The sequence below is a fragment of the Anolis sagrei genome, chromosome 2 (genome assembly GCF_037176765.1).
Source record: "Anolis sagrei isolate rAnoSag1 chromosome 2, rAnoSag1.mat, whole genome shotgun sequence".
Taxonomy (NCBI): domain Eukaryota; kingdom Metazoa; phylum Chordata; class Lepidosauria; order Squamata; family Dactyloidae; genus Anolis; species Anolis sagrei.
Window position 1 is genome coordinate 193,368,482 of NC_090022.1, and position 20,218 is coordinate 193,388,699.

Sequence of the window (20,218 nt, forward strand, 5' to 3'; positions counted from 1 at the left end):
ACTTTTTATTATTCGCCATGTGGATTGGTGATAATGGGAATTGCAACCCAACAACACTTGAGGATCTTGAGGTTGGGGAAAGGTTAAAGGACATTTTAAAGTGAGACAGCATATCCACAAGCCTTGTTCCTAAATTCAAACACCAGTATCCTGACTAAACAGAACTGCAACCATCCTGATGTATCACAGCTCCCATCAGCTCTAATCATGATGTCTAATTATGAGGAGCCTCACTCCAGTATTTGAGAGGGCCACATAAAATGACACGGTGAACTGGATTTGGGCCTTAAGTTTGACACAAAGGGGATACCTCTATAGGAATGTTCTTGGTCCTCCAACCCAGAAATATATCCCCTCACAGATACAGGGGTTGCGGTGCATACACACAATAATAAAAGTTCCTAGTCGATTCCATTTTGATTCCTTCCTGCAACATTTTGGCTGGCAATCTATGAACTACAACGGCGTGAGTTGGACTTAACTGCAAGTTTAGTTGTTCCCAGAGTCAGAATGCTGTTCTGACCCCTCAACAACCCAAATCCTCTCCACCCCCTATAAATCACACAACCCATCCCCAACACAGCCATATTAATGATGATGGAGAGCAGGGAGAAACAGCAGAGATATATCCAGCTGTGTTTTCTGTACATAGATATGTTGCAAGGATATCATCTGCAAGCCCCCGGTGGCACAATGGGTTAAACCCAAGGTCAGCAATTTGAATTGAGGGAGTGGGTGAGCTCCCATCTGTCAGCTCCAGCATCCCATGTGGGGGCATGAGAGAAGCCTCCCACAGGATGGTAAAACATCCAGACGTTCCCTTGGCAATGTCCTTGCAGACGGCAAATTCTCTCACACCAGAGGCGACTTGCAGTTTCTTAAGTCACTCCTTCACAAATAAAAAATAAATAAAAATCATCTGTTGGGATCTCCCTATATAAGCCTGCCAAGCATCTTCAGCTACCAAAAAATAGTTAGACATGTCCCTGCTTATCCCCCTTCTCCAACAGCATGGAAACAGCCATGTTAGGAAAGCTGCACTACTTACAAAATGAGTTGGGGAAGAGTAAGGAAGATATAGCTATGGACGTCATAAAATCTTAGAACTGGAAGAACACATCTAATCCAACCACATCATGCACGAATGCAGAATTAAAGCAATCCTAAAAGATACACATACAACTTCAGTTTAAAGCTCTGAAGACTGAGTGTGGACTCAGATAACCCAGTTCAAAGCAGATATTGTGGGATATTCTGCCTTGATATTCTGGGATATAGGGCTGTATGGAAGGGCCCTGGGAGTCCACCATCCTTCAAGGCAATCCATTACACTAGCAAACAATTCTTACACTAAATAAAGTTCTTCCTAATGTGTAGATGGAATATCTTGTAATGTGGATCCTTTGGTTCATGCTCTGGAGCAACAGTAAACAAACTGGCTCCATCTTCTATATCAGGGGTCCTTAAACTATGGCCGGGGCTGGATACGGCCCTCCAAGGTCATTTACCCAGCCCTTGCTCAGGGTCAACCTGAGTCTGAAACTACTTGAAAGCACACAACAACAACAACAATCCTGATGCATCAGCCAAAAGCAGGCCCACACTTCCCACTGAAATACTAATAAGTTTATATTTGTTAAATTGTTCTTCATTTTAATTATTGTATTGTTTTTAAGTGGGGTTTTTTTTGCACTACAGATAAGATATTTGCAGTGTGCCTAGGAATTCATTCATACTTTTTTCAAATTATAATCTGGCCCTCCAACAGTTTGAGGGACTGTGACCTGGCCCCTCTGTTCAAAATGTTTGAGGACCCCTGTTCTATATGGCATCCCGTCCGATATGTAAAGATATAGCCATGTGATACACATACATCTCCTAACGCATTATCTGGACTGCAAGCTCTAATTGATCAGCTACTGGAAACTAATCGTGTAATTATTCGTGTGTAAGCTTGAGAATGAAGGACACACAAGTTTGCTTTCCTTGGAAGCTACTGGGACTGACAGTGGGAAGTCCGCAGTTGAAGTAAGATCTCAGTCACAAAATTACCAAAGGGGTTTAGGTGAGCTATTGCTTCTTTCAGGTCCCTTTCCACACAGCTGAATAAAACCCACATTATCTGTTTTGAACTGGGATATATGGCAGTGTGGACTCAGATAACCCAGTTCAAAGCAGATATTGTAGGATTTTCTGACTTGATATTCTGGGTTATGTGGCTGTGTGGAAGGGCCCTCAGATTCATGCATTTCCCAACCATCTGCAATACAATAGTGGCAATATTAACGTACATACACAAAACAGCTTGTTGTAAAGGTAATGTTTGTGAAATGTTTCAAACATTATATATAGCCTGTGCACGTTTTAAGTATCATTATCATTGTAAGAGAATTTAAAAGAGGAAATTTTCACAATAGTCTTGCATTCTAAGCGTGGCCATGATTGCCCTTTGTAATTTCCAAATTGACATCTCCGTTTAGTAAAATGTTAATGGGGCTGACTTTATGGTTTTCAACTAGCTGCTATTGTGTGCCTTCAAGTTGTTTCTCACTCATGGCATGTTCAGGAGGGGTTTCCCATTGCCCTTCCTCTTGAGGCTGAAAGTGTATAATTTGATTAAAATCACCCTCTGGGCTGCTATGGCAGAACCCTGGTTTCTCAGATCACATGGTGTCTGATCTTGGAAGCTAAGCAACAAATACCAGATGCCCTGGGCAAAACCACATCTGAGAATTCCTTGCTCTTATGAACCTTATGAAATTCATGGGGTCAACATCATTATTGAACGGTTATTGTAGTAATTGTTTATTAATTGTGTAATGTGTTAGGTAGTTAACTGTTTTATATTGTAGCGCTGAATTTTTGCTGTTCTTATTTGTTATAAACCGCTGAGAGTTGCCTTCGGGCTGAAAACAGCGGTATATAAGCAGAGTAAATAAATAAATTATAGGCAAAGTATAAGTGTTTTGATGGTGGTGGGGGGGGAGTGTCATATGTCAAAGCTGACAGGCTGGATTTACACTGTGCTATAATCCAGATTATCAAAACAGATAATCCAGATTATCTGATTTGTATTATGAGTCTACACTGCCATATAATCCAATTCAAACCAGATAATCTGGATTTTATATGGCAGTGTAGATGGGGCACATACACAAACACACAAAACACTTATTTGCAACGACTATGCTACCCTTCACTTCAACGTTTACCACAATACTGATAATCACTCCCTGTGATTTTATTTATTCCCAGTTGTGTGTTTACATTTATCATGGAGTGCCTGTTTTATTTTCTAGTGTATGTTCCGGATAAAAAAGCATTCCCTAAGATTTTCCTTGACATAGAGAACACCTTTTAAAAAGGAGGAAACCGCGAAAATGAACAAAATCTGTCTACCAGTATTTAAAAGATTCTTAAAGTCAGGACAGTAAATAAAGAGCAACACCCAAATAGGGAAATTCCAAACAAGAATAAATCAGGGCCAGCTAACACCTCCCAACAAAGGATCCCCAGGCAGCAATCAGCCAGGCTTTAAAGCTGAAAGGCCATTATATGCTAACCAAGGTGGCCAATTGCAACATTCACACTTGCCTCAAGCAGACAAGAGTTCTTTCTCCCATCCTGGACATTATTCCACAGATATATAAACCTCACTTGCCTAGTTTCCCATAGATCTCACAACCTCTGAGGATGCCTGCCATAGATGTGTGTGAAACGTCAGGAGAGAATGCTTCTGAAACATGGTCATACAGCCCAGAAAACTCACAGCAACTCAGTGATTCCGGCCATGAAAGCCTTTGTGAACGCCTTTTAAAAATGTCCGCAGACATCAATACATTCCAGCCCTCCTCTGCATATTGTTACATCACTAGTCAAAACAAGTCCTACTGAGGTCCCTTCTACTATCCACTATCTGCTTTAAACTGGATTAAATAATAATAATAATAATAATACTTTATTTATACCACGCCACCATCTCCTCGAAGAGACTTGGGGCAGCTTACACGAGGCCAAGCCCATCAAATACAAATACAACAATACATCAACAAGCAAGCAAATAAAACAATATAAATATAAAGCCCCTTCTACACTGTCATATAAAATCCAGATTACCTGGTTTGAACTGGATTATATGACAGTGTAGACTCATATAATCCAGTACAAAGCAGATAATGTGGATTTTATATGACAGTGTAGGAGGGGCTTGAGTTTAAGGACACGAGTGTCAAGGTAAAACAGAACAAAACAAAAAGGAACTTTGTCCAGGGGACAGCCCGATTCGGAAGCTCTTCTTACAAAAAGAAGGAAACATTCAAAATGGGAAAGCAAAGAGTCAGTTTCTAGCCTCCTACATCCTGATTTATGTTTTCACAATGAAACAAAGTTGATAGAAATTATTTGAGTCACAAGCTCAAAATTCAGGGAGAAAAGGCACGCTTAGCCTTGAGTCACACAGCTCTGCCGTATCACTTTTCTCCAACTTCAGCAAGGCCCTCGTGGTCTCTTGAGATTACAAGTCAAGGAAACAGAGGCCCTGGGAAAGGATAATCTCATATTGATCATGAAAGCCTCACTCATTCAAGCAATAAACTCAAGTCTGTCCCACTTCAGTCAGAAACAGAACACCAATGCATGTCTATGGCGGAAAATGTCTATGACCAGCCACTGCCAGAAGGGACAGAGAGTTTCATCTATGCTGATGATCGTGCCATCACCGCTCAAGCAGGGAGCTTTGAGATGGTTGAACAGAAGCTCTCCGAAGCTCTAGGTGCTCTTACTGCCTATTACAGGGAAAACCAGCTGATCCCTAATCCATCTAAAACACAGACATATGCTTTCCACCTTAAGAACAGACAAGCATCATGAGTTCTGAGGATTACCTGGGAAGGAATCCCACTGGAGCATTGCAGCGCACCCAAATACCTGGGAGTCACTCTGGACCGTTCTCTGACCTACAAGAAGCACTGCCTGAACATCAAGCAAAAAGTGGGTGCTAGAAACAATATCATATGAAAGCTGACTGGCACAACCTGGGGATCACAACCAGACACAGTGAAGACATCTGCCCTTGCACTGTGCTGCTCTGCTGCTGAGTATGCATGCCCAGTGTGGAACGCATTTCACCACGCTAAAACAATAGATGTAGCTCTTAATGAGACATGCCGCATTATCACGTGGTGTCTGCGCCCTACACCACTGGAGAAATTACACTGTTTAGCCGGTATTGCACCACCTGACATCTGCCAGGAAGTAGCAACCAATAGTGAAAGGACCAAGGCAGTGATATCTCCAGCTCGTACCGTGTTTGGATATCAGCCACCACATCAACGACTTAAATCAAGAAATAGTTTTCTAAGATCTTCAGAAACACTCGCTGGAACACCCCAGCAAGCAAGAGTCCAAAAGTGGCAAGGTCAAACCCAGAACCTCAATCAATGGCTGATACCAAATGAGAGACTCCCCCCTGGGCACACAGAAGCAACAGGGCAACTTGGAAGGCGCTGAACAGACTGCGCTCTGGCACAAGATGCAGAGCCAACCTTAAGAAATGGGGCTACAAAGTGGAATCCACAACATACGAGTATGGAGAAAAACAAACCACAGACCAACTGCTGTAATGCAACCTGAGCCCTGCCATATGCACAATGGAGGACCTCCTTGCGGTAACACCAGAGGCACTCCAAGTGGCCAGATACTGGTCAAAGGACATTTATTCAACTACCAAACTTGCAAACTTTGTGTTTTGTTTGTTTGTCTGTTTGTTTGTTTAAAAATGCAATATAATTGTTTGGTTTGCTCCTGATGAAGTTCAACAGTGACAAATGCAAGATACTCCACTTTGGCAGAAAAAATGAGATGCAAAGATACAGAATGGGGGACACCTGGCTCGAGAGCAGTACGTGTGAAAGAGATCTTGGAGTCCTCGTGGACAACAAGTTGAACATGAGCCAGCAATGTGATGTGGCGGCAAAAAAAGCCAATGGGATTTTGGCCTGCATCAATAGGAGCATAGTGTCTAGATCTAAGGAAGTAATGCTACCCCTCTATTCTGCTTTGGTTAGACCACATCTGGAATATTGTGTCCAATTCTGGGCACCACAATTCAAGAGAGATATTGACAAGCTGGAAAGTGTCCAGAGGAGGGCGACTAAAATGATCAAGGGTCTGGAGAACAAGCCCTATGAGGAGCGGCTTAGGGAACTGGGCATGTTTAGCCTGAAGAAGAGAAGGCTGAGAGGAGATATGATAGCCATGTATAAATATGTGAGAGGAAGCCACAGGGAGGAGGGAGCTAGCTTGTTTTCTGCTTCCTTGGAGACTAGGACACGGAACAATGGCTTCAAACTACAAGAAAGGAGATTCCATCTGAACATTAGGAAGAACTTCCTGACTGTGAGAGCCGTTCAGCAGTGGAACTCTCTGCCCCGGAGTGTGGTGGAGGCTCCTTCCTTGGAAGCTTTTAAACAGAGGCTGGATGGCCATCTGTCAGGGGTGATTTGAATGCAATATTCCTGCTTCTTGGCAGGGGGTTGGACTGGATGGCCCATGAGGTCTCTTCCAACTCTTTGATTCTATGATTCTATGATACGATAAATAAATAAATATGGCAGAAAATGCCACGGCATTGATGTCCTATGCAGACCTAAAGTCCTGACTCCTAATCCTACCAGATACACAATCCAAGGCTAGGCAAATTTCAGCATCAGTGACAGGCATTCGGAAACAAAGGACAAGTGCGCATACAGTGAAACCCACAGCTTTTCCTGCTTCTCCAATAGCTCAATTTGTGCTGCCATTCTAGGGGCTGAGTAAACAAGAGGAAAACCACAGCAAGAATTTGGGGGAAAGGGGAGTTATAGGCACTTCAATGCATAGCTAGGCATGTCTCCGATCTTTTAGTATAGGTTTATGAAACTGACTAGGGTTTCTGGGAGGAAAATATTAAAAATAACTAATTTATGGTCTTCTTAAATTAGATGACTCAAATTAAGGAAGCTTAAGTGCATCGACACTATATAAGTAATGCAGTTTGATACTACTTTAACTGTCATGGTGTAGCTTCCGGTGGCGGAATGGGTTAAACCCTTGCGCCAGCAGGACTGAAGATCGACAGGTCAGAAGTTTGAATCTGGGGAGAGCATGGATGAGCTCCCTCTGTCAGCTCCAGCTCCCCATGCGGGGACATGAGCGAAGCCTCCCATAAGGATGGTAAACATCAAACAGCCAGGCGTTCCCTGGGCAACGTCCTAGCAGATAGCCAATTCTTTCACAACAGAAGCAACATTTCTCAAGGCGCTCCTGACATGGGGAAAAAATCTGTCATGGTTCACTACTATGGAATCCTGGGAGTTGTAGTTTGATAGGGCACCAGCACTTTTGGGAAGAGAAGAGATTGTGTAAAACTGTAACTCTCACGATTCCATAACATTGAGCCGTGGCAGTTGAATTGGTGTCAAAATGCATTCACTCTACAGTATAGATCAGGGGTCCTCGAACTAAGGCCTGAGGGCCGGATACGATCCTCCAAGGTCATTTACTCGGCCCTCGTTCAGGGTCAACCTAAGTCTGAAATGACTTGAAAGCACACAATAACAACAACAATCCTATCTCACCAGCCAAAAGCAGGCCCACACTTCCCATTGAAATACTAATAAGTTTATATTTGTTTAAAATGTTCATCATTTTAATTATTGTAGTTTTTAGATTTTTTTTTGCACTACAAATAAGATATGTGCAGTGTCCATAGGAATTCATTTATGTTTTTTTTTTCCTTTCAAATTACATATATTAGAAACCAACATTTTCTCATTACTTTATTTTCCAGATCACCCGACTGGGCCACAGCAATGCGTGGCACGGGACAGCTAGTAATTTATATAGATATATTACATATATATTACATGTATATAGATGATATTACAATATAATGGTATATAGTGCAGTTTGACTTGAATAGTCATGGCTCAATGATAGTGAATCATCGGAGTTGTTGTTTTACAAGGTCTTCAGCCTTCTCCGCCAAAGAGGACTGGTGCCTTTCCAAACTACAATTCCCAGGATCCCATAGCTCTTAAAGTAATGTCAGGCTGCATTAATTCTACAGTACAGATACACTCCAAACTACAGATTTTGAGGTGTGCAGTTGCACGCGTAGTGGTTGACTCTCCCTTATGTCTTCCTGAATGTCAAAATTGCCTTCAGGCAGCTCAGTAGAGACAGACACCCTTTGTTTTCTTTGCAAAGTGTCATGAAAATCCAAGGAGACCCCTATAAAGAACTCCAAGAATGATTCCTTATTCCAAATCATTCACAAAAGAGATGACACAACCTCTGAGGATGCTTGCCATAGATGCAGGCAAAACGTCAGGAGAACATGCCTCTAGAACATGGCCATATAGCCCGAAAAAACTTACAACAACCCAGTGATTCCGGCCATGAAAGCCTTCAACAATACATTGGCACAGGATCCTTCCACACAGCCCTATATCCCAAAATATGAAGGCAGAAAATCCCGCAATGTCTGCTTTGAACTGGGTTTCTGGGGCCTTTTCACACAGCCCTATATTCTAGAATATCAGGGCAAATAATCCCACATTACTGGAATGAAATCCCACATTTTCTGCATTGAACTGGAATATATGTCAGTGTGGACTCAAATAACCCAGTTTAAAGCAGATATAGTAGGATTATCTGCCTTGATATTCTGGGATATAGGGCTTTGTGGAAGGACCCATAGTAGACTCTCAGGGCGCTTCCAGACAGGCCCCATATCACAGGATCTGATCTCAGGTTTTGTTTATCTCAGATTATCTGGCAGTGTGGACTCATAATCCAGTTTAAAATCTGGGATCAGATCCTGGGACATAAGGGGTCCTTCCACGCAGACATATAGCTCAGAATATCAAGGCAGAAAATCCCACAATATCTACTTTGAACTGGGTTATCTGAGTCCACACTGACATATATTCCAGTTCAATTCAGAAAATGTGGGATTTTATTCAACTGCGTGGAAGGGCCCCTGGTTAACTGATACTTGGTTATGCCAGATCAATGAAGATTCTGGTTGCTTGAGAGTTATTATTAAAAACAGGCCAAACTATTGTTATTTATTTTATTATTTAGTATATTTATATCCCACCTTTCCTGACCCCGAAGAAAGGTGGCTTACAGCATGCCTTAAATACAATATACATCCAAACTGTATAAATAAAAATGTAATGTTCATTTGTGGGATTAACATAACTCAAAAACCACTGGACGAATTGACACCAAATTTGGACACAAGACACCTGTCAGGCCAATGAGTGACCATCACTCATAAAAACACTGAAAAGCACAGCAGAAGAGACTTTAAAAAACAAAAAATACATTACAACGCATGCGCAAAACCACATATACGCAAACACACATATACAAAAATATATACACACATAAAGCATATATACACAGACTGGGCCACAGCAACGCGTAGCAAGAGATGGTTAGTATACAAATAAATTAACATTTCAATTAAAATTTTAAAAAACAAGATTAGAAAACATTACAATTACTACTATAAACCATCCTATCTGCAAGAACAGTCCAGGCTGTTCCAATAGTCACTGCACATAATTCCATCTATTGCACTGTATTATTCACCAAAGGCTTGATCCTAAAGCCATGTTTTCACTCTTTTTCAGACTATGTCATAAACTCTGTATCGACATGATAGTAATATTGAAATACAGCCATGAAAATGAAACAGAGAGAAATAAAAAACCAAATGAACTTAAACAGACATTCCTACTAAAAACTGATTTTCTGGTTGCTTGAGAGTTTCAGTTAACAGAGTCTACTTCCCCTATCAGGTCCAAAGGAATGGCGTGGAATTCCTTACCTAGAATAATCAGCACTCCAAACATAACACACATATGTATTGTTGAAGGCTTTCATGGCCGAAATCACTGGGTTGTTGTGAGTTTTCCAGGCTGTATTGACCATGGGCCCTTCCACACAGCCCTGTATCCCAGAATATCAAGGAAATCCTACAATATCTGCTTTGAACTGGGTTATCTGAGTCCACACTCAGATAATGTGGGATCTTCTGCCTTGATATCCTGTGTGGAAGGACCCCCAGTTTCAGAAGCATTCTCTCCTGAAGTTTCGCCTGCATCTATGACGGGCATCCTCAGAGGTTGTGAGTTCTGTTGGAAACTAGGAAAATTGGGTTTATATCTGTAGAAAGTCCAGGGTGGGAGAAAGAACTCTTGCCTATTGGAGCTAGGTGTGAACATTTCAATTGACCAGCTTGATTAGTATTTAATGGATAAATGAACAAAATCTGCCTACTAGTATTTAAAAAAAAAACTCTTAAAATCATAGCAGTAAATAAAGAACAACACTAAAAAAGGGGGAATTCCTGACAAGAAACAATCAGGGCCAGCTAATCACCTTCTAAGACAGAATTACCCCAGGTAGTAAGAAGCCAGACCTTGAAACTGCAAGGCCATTCAATGCTAATCAAGGTGGCCAAGAGCAAACCACAGACCACCTACTGCAATGTAACCTGAGCCATGAGAAGCCTCCCACAAGGATGATAAAAACAACAAATCATCCGGGCGTCCCCTGGGCAACATCCTTGCAGACGGCCAATTCTCTCACACCAGAAGCGACTTGCAGTTTCTCAAGTCACTCCTGACACGACCAAAAAAATACAAACCTGAGCCCTGCCACATGCACAATGGAGGACCTTCTTGCAGCAACACCAGAGGCTACCCAAGTGGCCAGCTACTGGTCAAAGGACATTTAATAGAATACAAAGTCTGCAAACTTTGCGTTTTGTTTGTTTGTTTGTGTTTAATGCAATACAACTGTTTTGGTTCGCTCCAAACACGATAAATAAATGAAAGTGGACCATTGAAACCTGGACACTGACCTCAAGCAGACAAGAGTTGATTCTTCCACTCTGGACCTTCCACCGATATATAATAATAATAATTTATTTATCTGACCAGCCATATGACTATTTCAAAATACAACACGAATAAAAGACAGATATATAAACCTCTAGGACAGTGGTTCTCAGTCTGTGGGTCCCCAGATGTTTTGGCCTTCAACTCCCAGAAATCCTTACAGCTGGTAAACTGGCTGGGATTTCTGGCAGTTGTAGGCCAAAACACCTGGGGACCCACAAGTTGAGAAACACTGCTCTAGGAGCCCCCGGTGGGTAGGAGCCACCGGTGGTGCAGTGGGTTAAAGCACCGAGCTGCTGAGCTTGTTGACTGAAAGGTTGCAGGTTCAAATTCGGGGAGTGGCATGCGCTTCCGCTGTCAGCCCCAGCTCCTGCCAACCTAGCAGTTTGAAAACATGCAAATGTGAGTAGATCAATAGGTACCACTCTGGTGGGAAGGTAACGACGCTTCATGCAGTCATGCTGGCCACATGACCTTGGAAGTGTCTATGGACAACGCCGGCTCTTCGGCTTAGAAATGGAAATGAGCACCACACTCCAGAGTCGGACACAACTGGACTTCACGTCAGGGGAAAACCTTTACTTTTTACCAATATAAACCTCACTTGCCTAGTTTCCAACAGACCTCACAACCTCTGAGGATGCCTGCCGTGGATGTGGGTGAAACGTCAGGAGAGAATGCTTCTGGAACATGACCATACAGCCTGGAAAACTCACAGCAACCCAACAATGCACAGACCTCACAACCTCTGAGGATGCCTGATGTGGGTGAAACGTCAGGAGAGAATGCTTCTGGAACATGGCCATACAGCCTGGAAAACTCACAGCAACCCAACAATGCACAGACCTCACAACCTCTGAGGATGCCTGCTGTGGATGTGGGAGAAACGTCAGGAGAGAATGCTTCTGGAACATGGCCATACAGCCTGGAAAACTCACAGCAACCCAACAATGCACAGATCTCACCACCTCTGAGGATGCCTGCTGTGGATGTGGGCGAAACGTCAGGAGAGAATGCTTCTGGAACATGGCCATACAGCCCGGAAAACTCACAGCAACCCAACAATGCACATAGTGTGTGCATGCAGATAGATGCTCCTAAAATCAAGTCCTTTGGGGAATTCCAAAATCAAATATGGATTTCCCAAAATTAAATTAATTAAATATGCAAAAATTAAATATGCAAAATATGTCCCTTGTTCCACCCACTCGAGAAAGTGGGGTGGGGGGTGGGGAAAGGAACCCACACAATCCATCAATGAATGCATCTTTGTGGGTGCTCCTCTCCCATGACCCCCTACACCCCCATTCCCAAAATGCCCTTCCCCCTCCCCCTCCCCAGCCCCGCCCCTTCTTTCCAGGCAGGGAGGGGGCTGCTCCCTCTGCGCTCCCTCCCCCTCCCTTCCTCATCACCCCCTCCCATTCAGAGCAGCACCCCCTCCGGGTCTCTCTCACCCCCCCTCTGTGAGCCGCCTGCGTTCCAACTGGGGGTCCTTCTCCCGCTTCTCTGCCTGCCTGCCTCTCCTGTTGGGCTGCTTCTGCGGGCCCCGGCCGCCGCCTGCTGCTGCTGCTGCTGCGAGGAGAGGGTCGGGCGCAACCATTCCCCCACAGAGGGGTGTCCGCTCTTCTTGGGCTCCCCCTTGCAGCGCCGCGCTCTGCCTCCCCGCTAGAGAAAACCCTTCCCGTGCACTTGAGGACCACGCCGGCCCCTTTTGACCCCCACCATCCTTTGTCGGGAAGAGGTCCCCGGGAAGCAGAACGGGACGACTCAGAATACGACCTCCCCCCTTCGTCGAGCGGGAATGGTACGGCTCGGCTACCTGGGAAATGTAGTCGGCGGGCGGCTGGACCTGGAAGGGAGCACGTGGCTTCTGATGCGTGGGGAAGAGGCAGAGGCGTAAACACGTGGCTGGAGGCACACGCAGGGGGCGCCGATCGGGCCCAAAGCGGGTCTGGGAGCCCCCTTCAGGTTGGGGGTGCATTGATAAAAAACTCACATTATCTGCTTTGAACCGGGTTATAGGACAGTGTGGACTCGGATAACCCAGTTCAAAGCCGATATTGTGGGATTTTCTGCCTTGATATTCTGGGTTATATGGCTGTAGGGAAGGGCCCTGAAGTCCCATCTATACTGCCATATAAAATCCCACATTATCTGCTTTGAACCGGGTTATATGACAGTGTGGACTCGGATAACCCTGTTCAAAGCCGATATTGTGGGATTTTCTGCCTTGATATTAAGGGTTATATAGCAGTGGAGAAGGGTCCTGAAGTCCCATCTATACTGCCATGTAAAATCCCACATCTGCTTTGAACCGGGTTATATGACAGTGTGGACTCAGATAACCCAGTTCAAAGCCAATACTGTAGATTATCTGCCTTGATATTCTGGGTTATATGGCTGTGTGGAAGGGCCCTGAGGTCTCCTCTACCCTGCTATATAAAATCCACATTATTTGCTTTGAACCGGGTTATATGACAGTGTGGACTCAGATAACCCAGTTCAAAACAGATATTGTGGGATTTTCTGCCTTTATATTCTGGGATATATCTGCCTTGATATTCAGGATTAGCTGTGTGGGAGGGCCCTGAGGTCCCATCTACATTGCAATATATTATCTGCTTTGGGTTATAGGGCTGTGGGGAAGGGTCCTGAAGTCTTATCTACACTTCCGTATAAAATCCCACATTATCTGCTTTGAACCAGGTTATATGACAATGTGGACTGGGATAACCCAGGTCAAAGCCGATATTGTGGATCATCTGCCTTGATATTCAGGGTTAGATAGCTGTGTGGAAGGGCCCTGAGGTCCCATCTACATTGCCATATATTATCTGCTTTGAACTGGATTATATGAGTCTCGACTGCCATATCCAGTTCAAAGCAGACAATCTGGATTTTATGTGGCAGTGTAGATGAGGCCTAAAGGTGCATCTACATTAGAATTGATGCTGTTTTGCCCCATTTTAACTCCTGCCACTCAATGCTGTGGATTTATGGGAGTTGTAGTTTGGGAGGCACCAACATTCTTTGGCAGAGAAAACCGAAGGCTATATCTGCCAGTGTCTTGAGTCTATAACTTTCAGCCATGACAGTTTAAATGGGGACAAATTTACTTAATTCGACAGGATGCGTCTTTAATCTAAGAAAGTACGCTACCAGTTTATTTCCCTGTTAGGGTTCATCTACGTTGTAAAATGAATGCAGTTTGACACCACTTTAAGAGCCAGGGACCAGTGCTATGGCATAATAGGAACTATAGTTTTACAAGGTCTGATGCATTTTCTGTCAAGGAGTGCTGGTGCCTCACCAGACTATAAATCCCAGGATCCCATAGTATTGAGCCATGGCAGTTAAAGTGGCCCTAAATTGCATTCCAGTTCAGACATATCCTTAGACTAAATATCATTATTATTATTAATTATGCATTGTCTCCATGCTGCGCAGTCCTGGGAGTCATAGTTTTCCAAGGTCGATACCCTTCTCTTGGTGCATCTACACTGTGAAATTAATGCAGTTGGACCTTACTTTAAATGCCATGTCTCCATGACTTGCTCTTGGGAATTGCAGTTTCCCAAGGTCCATGAACCTTCTCTGGATGCATCTACACCAATGGTTCTCAACCTGTGGGTCCCAGAAACCCTAACAGCTGATAAACTGGCTGGGATTTCTGAGAGTTGTAGGCCAAAACACCTGGGGACCCACAGGTTGAGAACCACTGATCTACACCATGAAATGAATGCAGCTGGACCTTACTTTAAATACCATAGCTCTATATTATGCAGTCCTGGGAGTTATAGTTTTCCAAGGTCAACCCTTCTCTTGGTGCATCTACACTGTTGAATGAATGCAGTTGAATCTTATTTTCAATTCCATAGCTCCATATTATGCAGTCCTGAGAGTTATAGTTTTCCAAGGTCAGTGCCCTTCTCTTGGTGCATATACACTTTGAAATGAATGCAGTTGGATCTTACTTTCAATACCATAGCTCCATATTATGCAGTCCTGGCAGTTATAGTTTTCCAAGGTCTACACCCTTCTCTGTGGGGCAGCTGAGAGGACATTGCCACATTCCCCCCCCCCCCTGCTTCCGAAATTGAAGACACGTAACAGCTGACATTTCAAAGAGAGGAGGGATGGTGAGCAGTGCCTAGTGATTACAGTGTGATGGCAAATCTACTGAAAAAATGCTGAGTACAACTGAGTAACACGGATACATTTTACAGTGTGATGAAAGTAGGGAAATCATCAGTTTCATTTCAAAACTGAGTCAGACTGAGCTCTTCCAAACACTTCCTTGCTTCAGTGTGATGAAGTCCACAGTTTTTATTATTGCCAGTGCTGATGAGTCCCTCTGAACATTCGCAGCAAGTTATACTTCCATTAATTAGCCAACATTCTTCAGATCCAACTTCAAAGTACTTTGAAATCCCCAAGAGCCTAAACAGCTTGGATGAACAAGTGCCAGCCATTCAGATTTGCTGGTGAAATGTGGAGCTGGAGAACCTATCTGCTGACCCAGTTGGCATCAACAATTGCATTTTGGCTTCTTGGTAAGATTTTGTCCTATTGAAGCATACGATTTCTGTGTGTTCACTGTACTCTGTCCCCAAATCCTCTGCTTTTTGGCAAAGAGCACATTTTTATCACAAAATCAACCAATTAAACTATCAAAAACCTTTAAAAGTGCCATGCTAGAGAAGATCAAAGGGTCATCTTGGTCAACAGTGGCTAACCAAAGCCTCCCATGGGACGTCTGCCAGCTATTATAGCAAACGTACATAAATGTGTTATCTGGAGGGCAGCCCTGTACAGTAGAAGCACTCAGTTCATTTGGTCCTGACTGTTTGCTTCAGGCAAATTCAGGTTTCAGAGAGAGAGAAACATATTGGCATAAGGAATCAGCAAGAATTACTTTGAGTTGCGAATCAATATTACGGTAATCACTTTTCATTAAAGGATTAATGAAATCTACGCCCTACACCACTGGAGAAATTACATTGTTTAGCCAGTATTGCACCACCTGACATCCGCCAGGAAGTAGCAAGCAATAGTGAAAGGACCAAGGCAGTGACATCTCCAGCTCTTCCCCTGTTTGGGTATCAGCCAGCACATTAACCACTTAAATCAAGAAATAGTTTTCTGAGATCTACAGACACACTCGCTGGAACACCCCAGCAAGCGAGAGTCCAAAAGTGGCAGGCTCAAACCCAGAATCTCAATCAATGGCTGATACCAAATGAGAGACTCCCCCCTGGGCACACAGAAAACTGGGCGACTTGGAAGGCGCTGAACAAACTGCACTCTGGCACCACGAGATGAACAAGAATGATGAGTCGGCTTTGTTATCAGAAATCTTATTTGTCTTATTTATTGTTTTTGTTGTAGTTCAGCCTGTAATTTTGTTTCAGGATCAGGGTGCTTTGGATGTGGGGAATGATGTAAATGAGGTTCTGTCCTGGGCCCGGTCCTGTTCAACATCTTTATTAATGACTTAGATGAAGGGTTAGAAGGCAGGATCATCAAGTTTGCAGATGACACCAAATTGGGAAGGATAGCCAATACTCCAGAGGACAAGAGCAGGATTCAAAACGATCTTGACAGATTAGAGAGATGGGCCAAAACTAACAAAATGAAGTTCAATGTGGACAAATGCAAGATACTCCACTTTGGCAGGAAAAACGAAATGCAAAGATACAGAATGGGGGACAATGCCTGGCTCGAGAGCAGTACGTGTGAAAAAGATCTTGGAGTCCTCGTGGACAACAAGTTAAACATGAGCCAACAATGTGATGTGGCGGCAAAAAAAGCCAATGGGATTTTGGCCTGCATCAATAGGAGCATAGTGTCTAGATCTAGGGAAGTAATGCTACCCCTCTATTCTGCTTTGGTTAGACCACACCTGGAATACTGTGTTCAATTCTGGGCACCACAATTCAAGAGAGATATTGACAAGCTGGAATGTTTCCAGAGGAGAGCGACTAAAATGATAAAAGGTCTGGAGAACAAGCCCTATGAGGAGCGGCTTAAGGAGCTGGACATGTTTAGCCTGAAGAAGAGAAGACTGAGAGGGGATATGATAGCCATGTATAAATATGTGAGAGGAAGCCACAGGGAGGAGGGAGCAAGCTTGTTTTCTGCTTCCCTGGAGACTAGGACGTGGAACAATGGCTTCAAACTACAAGAGAGGAGATTCCATCTGAACATGAGGAAGAACTTCCTGACTGTGAGAGCCGTTCAGCAGTGGAACTCTCTGCCCCGGAGTGTGGTGGAGGCTCCTTCTTTGGAGGCTTTTAAACAGAGGCTGGATGGCCATCTGTCAGGGGTGATTTGAATGCAATGTTACTGCTTCTTGGCAGGGGGTTGGACTGGATGGCCCATGAGGTCTCTTCCAACTCTTTGATTCTATGATTCTAAGATGGCAATGGTTTGGTCAGTGATATTGATGCAGAGAATGACAGAGAGACACAAAGTGTAGTTTCCCATGAGAATGTTCTTATAGGGTATAGGGCTGATGATTTACTCCCTGAATTGCTCCCAGAGAGTTCCCAGGATTTGGGGCTTGAAAACAACTCGGCACCTGCAATAACTAATTAGCATATAGATAGACGGGTGGAAATTAGTCAAAACAGACGGGCTGAGCAATGCCTTCAGCATTCTGCCAGGCTTCAACAGAAAAATATAAGGGCCGCTCAAGGAAAGCGAAACCAGTTTCTGAGTGCTTGGAAAGGCTTAAAAGTTCTAAGCATGGAGAATACAGTCAGATGAACCATAGTTTAGAATCATGCTACGTTCTTGTCCTCATCTTATAGAAGCCTTGCTTGGAAGATTCATGCTTAAGATTTCTTGTTTCCTGGTTTGGTTTTTTGTCTCTTGTGATTACCTACCCATGCTTTGGATCAACGATTCCTGGTTCATTAGAGAAGTGTGGACTTTGTTTTTGGACTTTGCTGAACTTTACCTTGGACTAATTTTGTTCCTGCTTATCTTCTTACCTAATTGGATTTACCTATTCCTTTAAAGTGCCTTTTTTACTTTGCTGCTTTTACTTATCTCCAATAAAAGGATAGTTTTCCATACTCAATATGTGGTGTTTTAAAGTCAGAAGGTTATTCCTGTCCTGGAGTGCAACAGTTTTTGACTTGATTTGTTGTTTGTCTGTTTGTGGCATTGAATGTTTGTCATTTTGTTACTTGCTGGAAACCGCCCTGAGTCCCCTTGGGGAAATAGGGCAGATTACAAATGAAATATTACTATTATTATTTGATACACAACAAGATTAGTACACAGCAAACAAGATCACTATGCTGGCTTTTGTATTGAATCACATGTTGGACACTTCCCAAGTGTCTAGGACTGTGTGATGTATCAGCGAATGATAATGATGATGATGATGATGATGATGATGATGATTAAATGATCTGTCTGAAGCACCCATCGGAATTAGTGAATTACTCTCATCCCTCCAAATTAATCTTGCTGAAATCCAGGAGACAACTATAATAAGAGACTGTGCATCAACACTCCATACTGACAAAGAGAGAGGAAGAGTGGATATGATCTTCACTGCACGACAGCTCCAAGAAAAATGCAGGCAACAAAATCAACCTCTAGTTGGCATTCGTTGACCTTGCAAAGGCATTCATCACAGTGAATTGCAATGCGCTGTGGACCATCCCCTTAAAAATTGGATAACTTTATCAAATTTGTGAACATCCTGTGGCTCCTCCATGATAACATGATGGCAACAGTCCTGGAGAGTAACAGCTCCCAAAGTGACCCATTTAAGGTGGAATCAAGTGTCAAACAGGGATGTGTTACTGCCTTAACCTTATTTTCTATTTTCATCACCATGATTCTACATCTTGTTGACGGGAAGCCTCCCACCGGTGTAGAAATCACCTATTGGACAGATGATAAACTTGTATTTAACCTCAGCAAGTCAAAACTAAAGTTGCAACCACTTCTGTTATAGAACTCAAATATGCTGATGATAATTTACTCAATGGTCATTGAGAGGAAGACCTACAAGCTACTCTAAACATGCTGTAATTCTGTCAGTGATTGTACCTAATGCCAACGAGGAAGTAGATGTGGATGATGGGATTTCTGGGCCTGCTGAACCTGCGAGCCTGCAAGAGATTTTAAGTCCTGAAATTGAGCATTCTGTGTCTCCTGTAGTTAGTGAAGGCCACATTCCAGAGAGGGGCCCTGCTTTCTTTAGGGAAGTGAATTCAGAAGATGGAGAGGCTAATGAGCCAAAAGATAGGAGGCACAGCTTTAGTAAACTCTGAGCCGATTCTCAGACTCGCCAAAGGTCAATGTGCTTGTTATAGAAAAGGCTGTTACCTGTTTACAAGGGTAAACAGAATGACTTCATGGCCTTATTAGAGACACGAAAAGGATTTTTCAGCAGTTTGGTCAATGTTGGATTTTAAGCAACATCTTGGGTTGAGCTCTAGCCAAACTTTTCAAGGGACTTCTACTTTCATGTCTTCAGCTGTTCAAGTTTAAAGGATTATTCTGATATATATGTTGTATCCTGATATATATATATATATAATCATTCCTGGTTTTTGGTTCAACTTTTTATACCTTGGATTTTATGGACTATTCAATACTTTTGGACTTACTATTTTGTTTCTTACTATTTTGCTGCTATACTTTTTATATATTCTACAATAAACTGCTTTGCTGATTTATACTGTACTGGCATGTGGTGGTTAAGTACAGAGGTGCTCCTGCCTAGGAGTACAACGAAACGCCTTTGTAGAAGCATGTGAAAAGCTTGGCCTTTCACTGAACATGGAGAAATCCAAAGTGTTCTACCCGCAGGCACCAAACAATCCCTCTGTGATGCCAGTAATAAAGCTTAATGGTGTAACACTAGAAATGTTGACCATTTACTTTACCTAGGCAGCCACTTCTCCACAAAGGTTGACATTGACTCCAAAATACAATCAGAGCTCTGTGAGTGCAGCATTTTTTTCCGAATGGAGCAGAGAGTGTTTTGGGATCAGGACATTAATAGATACCAAGGTGCTTGTTTATAAAGCTACTGTTCTTCCAACTCTATTGTATCCCTGCAAAACATGGACTGTCTATGATCGTCACTCTCGACTTCTGGAACGATTCCATCAATGTTGTGGAAGAAGTAAAGACCACCAGCACTGAAACAATGATCCTCTACTATCAACTTTGCTGGACTGACCACATTGTCGAAATGTCCAATCATCATCTTCCAAAGCAGTGACTTTATTCTC

At 43.2% G+C, this 20,218-nt stretch overlaps 1 protein-coding gene across 1 annotated transcript in view; it reads right to left on the reverse strand.

Moving 5' to 3' along the window:
- UBA1 (ubiquitin like modifier activating enzyme 1) overlaps positions 1–12,541 on the reverse strand; it is a 58,244-nt gene extending 45,703 nt beyond the window's left edge. Inside the window, exon 1 of the mRNA XM_060762773.2 lies at positions 12,410–12,541. The gene's annotated coding sequence lies outside the window, so the exon portion shown is untranslated. The remainder of the gene's footprint in view (positions 1–12,409) is intronic.
- Between the last annotated feature and the right edge of the window lie 7,677 nt (positions 12,542–20,218).